The 12,610-nt window shown below is 41.0% G+C and overlaps 1 long non-coding RNA gene across 1 annotated transcript in view; it reads left to right on the plus strand.

Annotated features, from left to right (window-relative positions):
- The window catches only part of LOC122790058, a 65,223-nt gene extending 53,435 nt beyond the window's left edge, over nt 1-11,788 (plus strand). The window contains exon 2 of the long non-coding RNA XR_006362912.1: nt 11,469-11,788. This is a non-coding gene — a long non-coding RNA (uncharacterized LOC122790058). The remainder of the gene's footprint in view (nt 1-11,468) is intronic.
- Nucleotides 11,789-12,610: the final 822 nt, after the last annotated feature.

Raw genomic sequence — 12,610 nt, forward strand, 5'->3', positions numbered from 1 at the left:
TAATGGTAGGGTAGTTGAAATCACCCATTATTAGGGTGCTGGGTTGTACCCTAATATTTTCCACTGTATCAAGAAATGAGGAGTGGGAACCCTGGAGCCTGGTGGGAGATCTGTGGCAAGCTACAATTTGGATTATGGTCTTTCCCAGAGTTAGTTGCACTTGGATAATCTCGGATGCATTATGCTGAGCAACTGGCCTGGAGGTGTGAATATCCTTAATGAATATGGACACGCCTCCACCTTTAGTGTTTCAGTCCAGATTAGGTGGCCGAAATATGTTGTATGAATTATAGCCTGGTAATGCAGGGGTGCTCTCTGCAGCCTTGAACCAGGTCTCTGTCACTGCACAGATGTCGATGTTCTCCATTTTTAGCAGTGCCTCAAGTGAGTGCATTTTGAGGTTTAGACTTCTGGCATTGAGTAGCATTACCCTCAGATTTTGCTTGCTTGTACTTGTTACAGTGTTGAATTTGTCATTTGAACCTTGCCTAAAAAAGGCATTATAGGGGTGGCAAGAGCCTTAGCCACTATCTTGAATCCCAAGGATGACAGGTGCAAGCCATCTCGGGCAAAGCATCGTGGTCTGTCAATCATGTCATCCCAGGCAGACAGATACTGAATCCCCTTAGAATGACACCAAAAGCTTAGCCAATTGTTGAAGTTGATCATTTGTCCTTGTACTGTGGTATCATTTTGGGTGATGGCAGGATGCTTCTCAGGGCTAGGGTCATACCTGCCTGGGCTACAAGATCGGAGAGCTCCTCCATGTCTCTTTTCATGTAGTCCAGGAAGATACATCTCAGGTCATTCACACCAACATGGACAATAACAGAGTCATATTTGTACTTTTTGTGGAGTGACCTGAGTGCGTGCATTATGTGATAGATCCTGGCACCAGACATGCAGCTGACAGTAACTTTTTCCTCGTTTAGCCTGGTAAGTGGAACATCAATGTGCCTGACTATAGAGTCACCTATGACTAGAGTGTTGGGTACATTGTTATGCCTTATGGGCTGTGGTTGAGTGGCACAATGACTTTTGGGCTATGTGTCATTTGGGTTGTGTTGGATGTGGAGGTTACTTGCATTTCTGTTTTGGAGGTCTCTGTTGCTTGGGCAGATTTTTATTGAGAGCCTCCATGAATGTAGATGTGTGCTGTGTTTCTATGTGTGTGTTTTAGTGATGTAGGTTTTGAGGGCCTATGTGATGAGTGTGGGATGGTGCAAGTGTTTACCTTCTCCTCTTGACTGTCTAGTCCAGTCTTGGGTGAAGAGAGCTTTGCTTCCAGTTTGGCTATATAAGTGTATCTCTCACAGGTTGTAGTGTTGGGTGGTAGGAGGAGAGGGTTGTCTGTGTGCATGAGGCAATTGCTGCATTGCTCCCAAGATGCCCAGATTCAACAGGTAGACAGGAGAAAACTCCGGGAGATGATCCTTAGACATGCCTGGATAGATGCTTATTTATTAAGTACTAAAAATTGTGTTCCTCTAGACAAGTGAGGAAAGTTGAGTGCTGTAGTAATTTGTAGCTTATTTAGTGCTTACAATGAATTCTGACAAGTGCTGAGCTAAAAGAAACCGATTTGAGTGCTAAAACTAAAAAATGGCTAGTTCTAAGGGAAAGTTTGAAGAGCAGACTTTATGGTGCTGGAAATAGTGTAACCCTAGCAAGGTGGCAATGCATAAAGCATATATATTTTTTTCTTTTTTTATATAACAGTAGCAAATGAGCAAACTGATTTAAACAAATTAACCAATTAACCAATAAAAGCTAAAAGCTGAGCCCCGTACCAGCAGTTTTCGATCAGACAAGTTCTAACTGCACACTCCTGCCACTAGTGTGCAGGGGAACCTTCTCCAAAAAAAAGATGGCCTGGATTAGTGCTTAGGTTATACAAACAAAGCTAGATTCAGCAGGTCTGAATCTAGTCTATGCTACAGCAAACAAGACATACCGATTTCAGAAAGAAACAGTTTAAATAAGCAGGCACAATAATCCTTTAACCAGAAACTCCCAGCTCAGAAGGGCAGAATCTACCCTCTCCTCCCACGAGTGCAGACCACACCTGTAAAATAACTGGCCCATAGCCGAAGTGCTTAAACCAGAACTAATCCACTTTTAGAATAACAGACACTGAGCCTTCAATCAGCAATTCCCAGCTTAGAAGGATGTAAGCTACCTGTCCTGCCACAACAACAGTGCAGACCGCAAACCTTCTTAATGTAAAACAACTGATCTGAAGTCCAAGTGCTTAAACCATAGGCTTAGAATAACAGTTACAATTTAATCAGGCTACTAACAAGCAGCAATAAATGCAGCAGAATGAATGAAATTAAGTACTTTTAAGAACAGGCAGCAAAAGCAAAATACAGTAGGAAGAAACACAAATACAGTAAAACCAGATGAATAAAGTGCAGTTTTATATATATATATATATATATATATATATATATATATATATATATATATATATATATATAAATGAACAATTAGATTTAAACAAATTACCCAATTAAAACCAGCAAAAAAGATCAAAACTGAGCCCTGTTCCAGCAGTCTTCAATCGGACAAGTTCTAACTGCACACTCCTGCCACTGGGGTGCAGGGGAACCTTCTCCAAAAAAGATGGCCTCGGTCTTTGCTCAAGTTATACAAACAAAGCTAGATTCAGCAGGCCTGAATCTGGTCTATGCTACAGCAACAAGGTGCACCAATTTCAGAAGGAAACCATTCAAATAAGCAGACACAAATAAGCCTTTAACCAGAAATTCCCAGCTCAGAAGGGCAGAATCCAGCCTCTCCTCCCACAAGACTGCAGACCACAAACCTTCTTAATGTAAAATAACTGGTCTGAAGCCCAAGTGCTTAAACCGAACAGTTACAATTTAATCAGGCTACTACCAAGCAGTAATAAATACAGCAGAATAAATACAGCTGAGTACTTCTAAGAAGAGGCAAAAGCAAAATAAAGTAATAAAGGAGAAGGCATATGAAGAGTTGTATGAAAGATTGGACACTAAAGAGGGAGTAAAGGACCTGTACCAATTGGCTAGACAGGGGAACCGAGCTAGGAAAGATGTGCAGAAGGTAAAGGTGATAAAGGATAATGAGGGAAACATAGTCACAATTGAGGAGAGTGTGGAGCAGATGGAAAGAATACTTTGAGGGATTGATGAATGAAGAGAATGAGAGGGAGAGAAGGTTGGATGATGTGGGGATAGTGAATCATGAAGTGCAATGGATTAGCAAGGAGGAAGTAAGGATAGCTATCAAGAGGATGAAGAATGCAAAGGCTGTTGGTCCAGATGCCATACCTGTGCAAGCTTGGAGGTGTTTAGGTGAAATAGCAGTGGAGTTTTTAACCAGATTGTTTAATGAAATCTTAGAAAGTGAGAGGATGCCTGAGGAATGGAGGAAAAGTGTTTTGGTACCGATTTTTAAGAATAAGGGTGATGTGCAGAGCTGTAGTAACTACAGAAGGATTAAATTGATTAGTCACAGCATGAAGTTATGGGAAAGAGTAGTGGAAGTTAGGTTAAGACAGGAGATGATGATTAGTGATCAGTAGTATGGTTTCATGCCAGGAAGGAGCACTACAGATGCAATGTTTGCTCTGAGAGTGTTGATGGAGAAGTACAGAGAAGGTCAGATGGAGTTGCATTGTGTTTTTGTAGACTTAGAGAAAGCATATGACAGGGTGCCTAGAGAGGAGTTGTGGTATTGTATGAGGAAGTTGGAAGTGTCAGGGAAGTATGTATGAGTGGTACAGGATATGTACGAGGGTAGTGTGACAGTGGTGAGGTCTGCGGTGGGAGTGACGGATGCGTTTAAGGTGGAGGTGGGATTACATCAAGGATCAGCTCTGAGCCCTTTTTTATTTGCAATGGTGATCGACAGGTTGACAGATGAGATCAGACAGGAGTCCCTGTGGACTATGATGTTTGCAGATGACATCGTGATCTGTACTGAGAGTAGGGAACAGGTGGAGGAGACCCTGGAGAGATGGAGATATGCTCTAGAGAGAAGAGGAATGAAGGTCAGCAGGACTAAGACAGTGTTAAGGGCCCTATCCAAGGCAAATAACACAGCTTCCATGGGACCTCATACTATCCCAGGCTGTATTATGCACCATCTCCAACAAGAACTAGCTTTGCCATTGAGCACCCTAATCAACCACAGTCCAATTACAGGCTTCATTCTAGCAGAGTGGAGAGCTGCCACTGTCCCCCCCTTGCACAAAGCTGGTCACACTACTGACCCTGGAAACTATCTCCCCATTAGCTTGACAAATCTGACCTGTACAGCTATGGAGAATATCAGTATGGATCACATAAATGTACAAGGGCATAGGCAATCTCCAAGCACTTGACCACACCCAGCTCGGATTCGTCGAAGGCAGGTGTTGCCTGTTGAACCTGATTGACTTTTTTGAGACTGTCACCAAGGCCCTGGATGAGGGAAAGTCAGTACATACAGCTTACGTTGACTTGGCCAAGGTCTTTGACAGTCTCCCACTTTGGCATCATCGAAAAGCTAAAAGAACTTGGTTCAAATCCCTATCTCCTCCCTAACAAGGTTTTGCGGAACATCCCTAGGCCCTTTGGATATAATCAGCTGCAGTTCCCCCTGAACACTGGAAACAGATGTCTGCAGAGCCTCCGCATACATGCGAGAAGCCGGGTCCATGCTGGCATCCGAAGGGATCATGGCAGAGGAATCTGACTGAATAACTGGGCAGTCCTACAGGCTTTCACCAACCTCAAGAGAGATATATGGTGCAGGTGGTACAGCAGAAGAATCCAACTGAACTTTCTTGGTCATCTTCTTCGCAGAGAGCTGATATATAAAGTTTTCAGGACAAATGCCTGACAAATAGAACAAGACATATGGTTGTGAGAAGCACCTAAGCAAATCAAACACTGCTCGTGACAATCCTTATGGGCAGTTTGTCTCCCATATTGGCATTTCCTATTTCTGGATGACATGTAAACAAACAACCACCAAAAAAGTAAGATAAAAAGAAAAACCCCAATGGGGCACTTATCTGCAAATGGCTTGTTAACCAGCAGATGAAAGATTATACAGACTGATGACTGGAGATGGCGTTTGGACTGGCGGCAAAGAAATTATAAGTATGGTACGCCTGTATGTCACCTTTATGCCCTACACCATGCACGGGGAACATATGTTAATATTAACATAAGAAGCATACTTAACAAAATAGAGGAACTACATGCTACACTATCCCTATACTCCCCTGATATAGTGCTCCTCAGGGAGACCTGGCTCAAGCCACATATTAATAACAATGAGTTACTTCCCCAAGGTTATAATCTACTTAGGAAAGACAGAACATCCAAAGAGGGTGCCATACTGTTTAAAAGCAACTTTACTAGTGACATTATGAAGAAAAATCCCCGACATTTAATAATTCAGAAACCCTGTTCACCACACTTAAACTCAATAGCCATAAAAAAACCTAAATATAATTGGCATATATATTCTCCCTGTTAACAATATTGATACACTGGAGGCTATTCTTCACTGATCATCGTAAGCCCTCCCTCATGAAATACTCATATTAGGTGACTTTAATATTGACTGGTCCACATGTATCTCTCCCATCCCCCACTGCTCATATAAACCTATATGGCTTCACTCAACTAATCCAAACCTCTACTAGAATTGACAACTCCCCTAAAAAAGAGTCTATTTTAGACTGTATCCTTATCAATTACCTTTCCCAACTCTAACTTTGGCACACTACCTGACAGACTTAGTGACCACCACCATACATTCGTCCTAAGTCATGAAATTAAACCCATAAAAAACACATCTCTGCAACAAATACATTCTACAAAGAACTTCAAATTGAAAGATCTCATAGCTGCACTATTCCACTGCAACTGGTCACTCCTCTTATTCCTCCCCCTGGACAAAGCTGGTTTTGGTAAATTTGGTTGATTACTTTTACTTTCCTAAACAGCCTCAACCAACTTGCCCCACCTAGAACAATAAGAAAAAAATCCAACTATGCACCCTGGTTTACCAAAAATACTAGACTATTCTAAAACAGAGAGATAGGGCTTGGGAAGTACTGCATCAAAACAAAACCAACCAAAATAGATAAAACTACCTTGAACTAAGAAATAAGTCCAAAAAAAAAAAACAAAGACTAGACAAGAAAAAACACTTCTCTCATGTTCAGGCAAAACAGAAGACAAACTGTCTAAAATTGTGGGCAGCCATCAATAAAATACTTCAACCAGGGAAAACCACTACCCCACCCCTCAATACTGACACATTGACTAGTAACACCGCAACTCAGTTTAATGACTACTTTACCAACTCCATTCAAACTTTGATTACTAACAGCCCTCCTGTTACTCACACAAACCTCCAGACCCCTACAATTGAAAAAAAAAATGCTTCTCCCTTCATCCAGTCCAAACCAACACAATATATAAATACTGGACAAAACTAAAACCCACTACCCTTGTGGCTGATAGACTTCTAGGTGAATACCTCAAGAATGCAGCCAATACATACATACAATACTAAACTATTAGGTGTAATTATAGACAATATTAAGTTGACAAACATGTATCGCAAACCATCACAAAAGTTTACAAATAATTTCCTCTAGAGATTCAAAAAATACCTAATCTCAAATAGTAAAGTCACCATTGCTTGAACCCAAATACTCTCCACACTACTCTATGCCTCACCAGTATTAACCAACATAAGTAAAAGTGGGCTTAACAAACTATCTCCTACAACAAAATAGAAAAATTTGTCACCAACTCATCCTACAGATCCCACTATTGCCAGTCCCTTAAAAAGCTATCCTGGCTAGAGGTACCAAACCTGTTAATCTGCAACCAACTTATAATAGCCCAACAAATCCTTTACCACCTCCCCCCCAAAAAAACAGCCCTATAAGGACTACTACACTACTATACCAACAGCTGTCCATTAAGAAGTACCAACAAAGCATTGGTCGAAATTTCTAGAAGTAAATATTACTATGGGGACTCCCTGCACACTACTACTATTGCAAGAACATGGAATACCCTTCCTCTAGATATCCGATGACTAGATAGCATACATAACTAAGAACCTTCTTAAGTCCTATTCATCCCACTTATGGATATGCTCTCGCTCTACCCCTGGGTAAATCATACAAGTTATCCCTAGTCCCACCTCACTTTCTAACAAAACATATCAATACCTAATTTTGCCTCAGCGTAGGCACCAGTGTTAGTAAGTAATCTCATTAAATAAAGAACATTCACAAGTGGTATCTTTAAATGTGTGCAAACTTGTCCCTGTGCAATACAAACACAAGGTATTAGTACGTCATTATATGTTTTCTCTACCATCACCACTACTTACAACACAAAATGCCAGCCAGTGGGGGTGGAGTGGGGTTCACAGCTGGGTTTCTGTGAAGATAACATGACATTAGTAACCCTTCTCCATCTTGTTATTGAAGACTTGCAACTAAGTATCTCATTTATTGTGTGTGTGTGTTTAATTAATTAAATCCAAAAATTAATCAATTTGCAGTCATTAACCATAAACGTCTAAAACACACACACACACACACACACACACACACACACACACACACACACACACACACACACACACACCGCTCAGCTCTGCCAAATTTGGGGTAGCACATCTAATTTGTTCTCAAACTTTTGTTTCATCCCTCCTAAATCTGCATATTATTTTAAGTCAATAGCACCCACTAAGAGTACCTTTTCCTTAAATATTTTTCTCTGTCCCCACTTCTGAGGTAAAAGTTGAAAGACATGACACATATATACACACAGGCTGTGCTAACACATATGCAGCTATTTCCCACTTTAGAGGAGTGGGACACTTTTTCCCTTTTGTCTGGCTCCAACTTGTTACAGAAAAAAAATGTTTATTGTAGTCCTTTGCAAAAACTGTTTACAATTAAAAAAATGAGTGCACTCATGCACTCAACAAAACAAACTGCGTAATTAATAAAAAGGGTCTGTTGCCATGTACTTTCCCACTACCTCTGTTACTAGCTTGGTGGATATGGGCATCCTGAGCCAATGTAGAAACTGCCTCATATTTACAGACAACCAATTAATTATTAAACAAATTGATATGGTATGCAACAGATCGATTTACACAATATCATTGGATGCAAATATCTCACATAAAATCATTCCTAATGTCAATAAGGTTGTCAGTAGTATACACACTGCACTGATCACACCCAATTCAAAGCAGAAACATAGACCCATATACGATAAGGCATTTAAATGTAACCTACCTAAACCCCAAAGACCTCCTTGGTGAAGTGCACATAACTAACTCCTCAACATCCCTGAATTCACATTTTCAAAACAACACTCACATCAGCCCATACAGTCACATCTTAGATTGCCTATACGTCTAACCCTAAACAGCATGTCACAGGACATACACTGATATCCATCTCACCAGTATGACTCAGTCATAATCCATGTATGCGTAAATGACCTGAGATGTACCTCCCTAGACAATGTGAAGTGGGACATCACGGACCTCTCAGAATGTGTGTCTCAGGCTGGCAGGAGTTTTGCATTAAGCAGCATTTGACCTTCTCCAAGGATGAATCCACAATATGAAGAAAAGATGACTGACTTTAATTGGCTTAGTTTCTGGTATCATTTCAAGGTGATGCAATATTGGTCAGCATGGAAAACAGTCATTGTATTGTTGTTACACAAGGATAGCCCACCCACAGACCTTAGTAAACACAGACTCTTTAGTCTCACTAGCCTCATATTGACCTATTCTACTTGCTGTAACATTCTCATTTTACTATGTATAATTGTGGAGCTTTTCTCCTCATACCTCTGCTGAAAAAGGGCAATAGCTCATTCGGGCTACTCTGGTCAACAAATGCCAAAGAAATAAAATTTACAAAACATAGGCTCCTTGCTCACATTTTTAGGCCATGCATACACGTATGGATTCTTTGATTCACCTTCCTGATTGTATTAAATTAAATTCCATGTATAATACAGCACCACTTGTTAGAGTGTGTTATAAATTTGTAGTTTTGAATGTTTTTCCAGTAAGCAATGAAACAAAACGTATGATACAATAATGAAAAAATTGCGTATTTCAGAAAATTTTAACCATAAATATCCAGTCAAACTTCTGTCATTACAATCCACCTAATCTGCCCAAACAACAGAGACCTCCGAGGCAGAAACGCAAATAACCACCCACATCCCAGCACAAACCATGAGACACATAGGTCACATTAAAGTGTGCCACTCAACCAAAGCCCATAAGGCAAAACAACTTAACCAATACACTAGTCATAGGTGACTCAATTGTAAGGCATACTGCTGTCCCACTCACTAGTATGAATAAGAAAAAAGTTACAGCTGCCTGTTGGGTGCTAGGATCCGCCACATAATGCATGTACTTAGGTCACTCCACAACAGGTACAAATATGACTCTGTCATTGTCCATGTTGGTGTAAATGATGTGAGATGTACCTCCCTGGACAACATGAAAAGAGGCATAGAGGAGCTCTCTGATTTTGTAGCCCAGGCAGGTATCACCCTAGCTCTAAGTAGCATCCTACCGTCACACAGAATGATACCACAGTACAAGCAGAAAATGATTGACTTCAGCAATTGGCTAAGTTTCTGGTGTCATTCAAAGGGGATTCAGTGTCTGTCTGCCTGGGATGACATGATTGACAGAACTTGATGCTTCACCAGAGATGGCCTGCACCTGTCACCCCAGGGATTCCGGATACTGGCCAAGGCTCTTGCCACCTCTATAGTGCCTTTTTTAAACAATGTCCTAAAGACAAAATTACCACCATAACTGCTACAAGCAAGCAAAATCTGAGGGTTATGCTAGTCAACGCTAGAAGTCTAAATTTCAAAATGCACTGTATCGAAGCACTCCTTAAAATGGAGAACATCGACATCTGTACACTGACTGAGACCTGGTTCAAGGCTACGGAGAGCACCCCAGCACTACCAGGCTATAATTCACACCACACCTTTCGGCCCCTAAACCTGGAGCTAAGCACTAAAGGTGGTGGTGTATCCATATTCATAAAGGATATGCACACTTCCAGACACGTAGCCCAACTTAATGCATCAGAGATAATTCAGGTGCAACTAACACTGGGTAAAACTGCAATCCAGTGTGTAGCCTGCTATAGATCCCTCACCATGTCCCAAGACCCCCACTCCACATTCCTAAACACACTGGTTATACCACCTTTGGTGGCCCAGTTTAATTTGGAATAGGTGGTAGAGGCTGCCACAGAGAGGTAGAAGTGGGTCGATGTGTGGCCTGATTGAGGAGCCTGCTGGAGTACATAGCAGACTTACTCACCCAGCTGGCCCTTATCACTGGGCTTCCAGGGTGTGCATGTCCCCAACCACTGGCCATCTTGAACCATCATATGTAATGAATCCCTGTAATGTCCTTCTGGGTTGGGGCAGCAGTCAGAGCAATGATGTTCATACCCCACCTTATCCCCAGCTAAGTGTACCCTGCTTGTTTTATATCACATCCCATACCCATACATCTTTGTTTATTTATTTACCCTTTGTTGACTGACTAATCTCACTAGACACTAGACTAGTGGGCTCTTCTCAATGCAATTATAAGGTGGTATTTCTACTACTAGGGGAAAATTGGCCATGTCCTCAGGGAACATCCCCTACTCTGTTTGATAAGTGCACTGAGATCTTTTACAACAAGTAAAGCCACCACCAACTGAAACAGATGGACTTCAATTTAACATCTCATCCACAGGATGACCCACACAGTAGTGTAGTACCTCCTAATGCTGCACTGCATTGCCAGTGATCCAATCCCCTGGAGTAGGAATAGAGCCCACAGGCTTCTGGTCTTCCAGCAATAAAGGCACATGCGCTACCTGTTGCATCATTGACACACCTAGGCAATGATTTAAAGAATTTTTTTTTCCTGAGCTGTGTAAAGGATCTTAATTGCCTAGACATAGCAAAGACTAACTGAGTTTAATGCTATTGGATGCCAATAAAGCAAATGTTAGCAAATGGAAATCAAAATCTGCACCACCCATAATGGAAGTTTTGAATACTGAAAGGTGATTTGAACTGGAGGTGGGATTGGCAGAAAAGTGAAGGAGTGCATTTCTTAGAAATAAATGGATTTTGTTAGAACAATACTCCGGTGGACAAGTGCGTTTTAAGGGAAGGGAGGAATTATCAAATGTATGTAATTTTGGAGTGAATGAAAACTGTTACAAGAAAACATAAGTGCATACTACACAACAATAGTAATGAAAACTGTACCTACAGTTTGTTGCCTTTTCTCATTGTGAGTCCATGTTGCATTTGAAAATGTAATAATGTAATAAGGACATTTAAACCTGTGTAACTTATAGAATGCTGCTTTCTGCTTTTATAATAAAGGTCTTGAATTTAAAAATGGTGTATAAGAGGATGGCTTATGGTCCTGTACGATAAGTTGCCTTCTCAATGCAGGGAGAGTCCTTGATTGGAGCAACAGCAAAGGATAGTGTGCTGCAGCGAAAGAGAACAGACTCCAGGTTTAATGAAGAAATTTGGAATCCAAAAAGATGGAAGCTGTAAGCCTTGGACTGTGTTAAAATTTGTTTGAATTATTGGTGTGACATACAGAAAAGGTCCATTGTATTGTCTCTGTTCCTGCAATACATAAAAGGAGAGTCTGCACAAGTGTTTTTTCCAATAAACTTTCATTAATGTACAAACCATTAGTCTGTGTGGCATTATTTTATAGTAGCGTGTGTGTTTGTGTGTGTGTGTGTGTGTGTGTGTGTGTGTGTGTCAGAGAGAGTGCAGTTCTATTCTGAGTTTTTGCAAATGCTAGACAGCAGAAATCTAAACAAAAATACACTACTCCCTGCAAGCTTTCTTCACCCTGGAGAAGGCTGTATAGTTACTGAGAGATGGTTTAAAGCTATAGAAAGCAATCCGGGAGTGCAGGGCTGTAATGATTTCCACACATTAACTGCATACAAAGAGAAAAAAGATGAAAGTGTCTCACCCATATCATATCTTTGCAAGCTATAGGTCCCTTTGTATGACCCAGGAAACCCACACCACTTACTTGAATAAACTAGAGTCGCTCTCCATTTGAGCTGACACCATGCTGATGGGTAACTTCAACTACCCCCATAAAAAATAGGAATCATACATGACTGCAAACAATCAGGCCCAAAGATAACTTGACTTTGTCAATGCAAATGCCCAGGACCAGTTAACCTGTAAGCACACTCTGGGTGAAAACATGCTTAACATATTCCCCACCAACATGCATGAACATTGCACCCCCCTGAAGTGTAACATCCTCAATGGTCAGGTCCACCATAAAGTTGTCTCCTCCAGAATAAAACCTGGGACAACAACTAACCCTGCAACTTTTAGGAATTAATCCTATGCAAATTTCCTACTAAGTGACACCCTGACAAAATTTCAAGCCCCCCCCCAAACCCAGGGAACACTGTTGTCTATGCAGAATTACTACAAAACCCTTCACAGTCATGTAAACAGCTAAATAAAGGCAGCAATAC

This window comes from Protopterus annectens, chromosome 15.part0, assembly GCF_019279795.1.
Source record: "Protopterus annectens isolate FY-2018-M chromosome 15.part0, PAN1.0, whole genome shotgun sequence".
NCBI classification, from domain to species: domain Eukaryota; kingdom Metazoa; phylum Chordata; order Ceratodontiformes; family Protopteridae; genus Protopterus; species Protopterus annectens.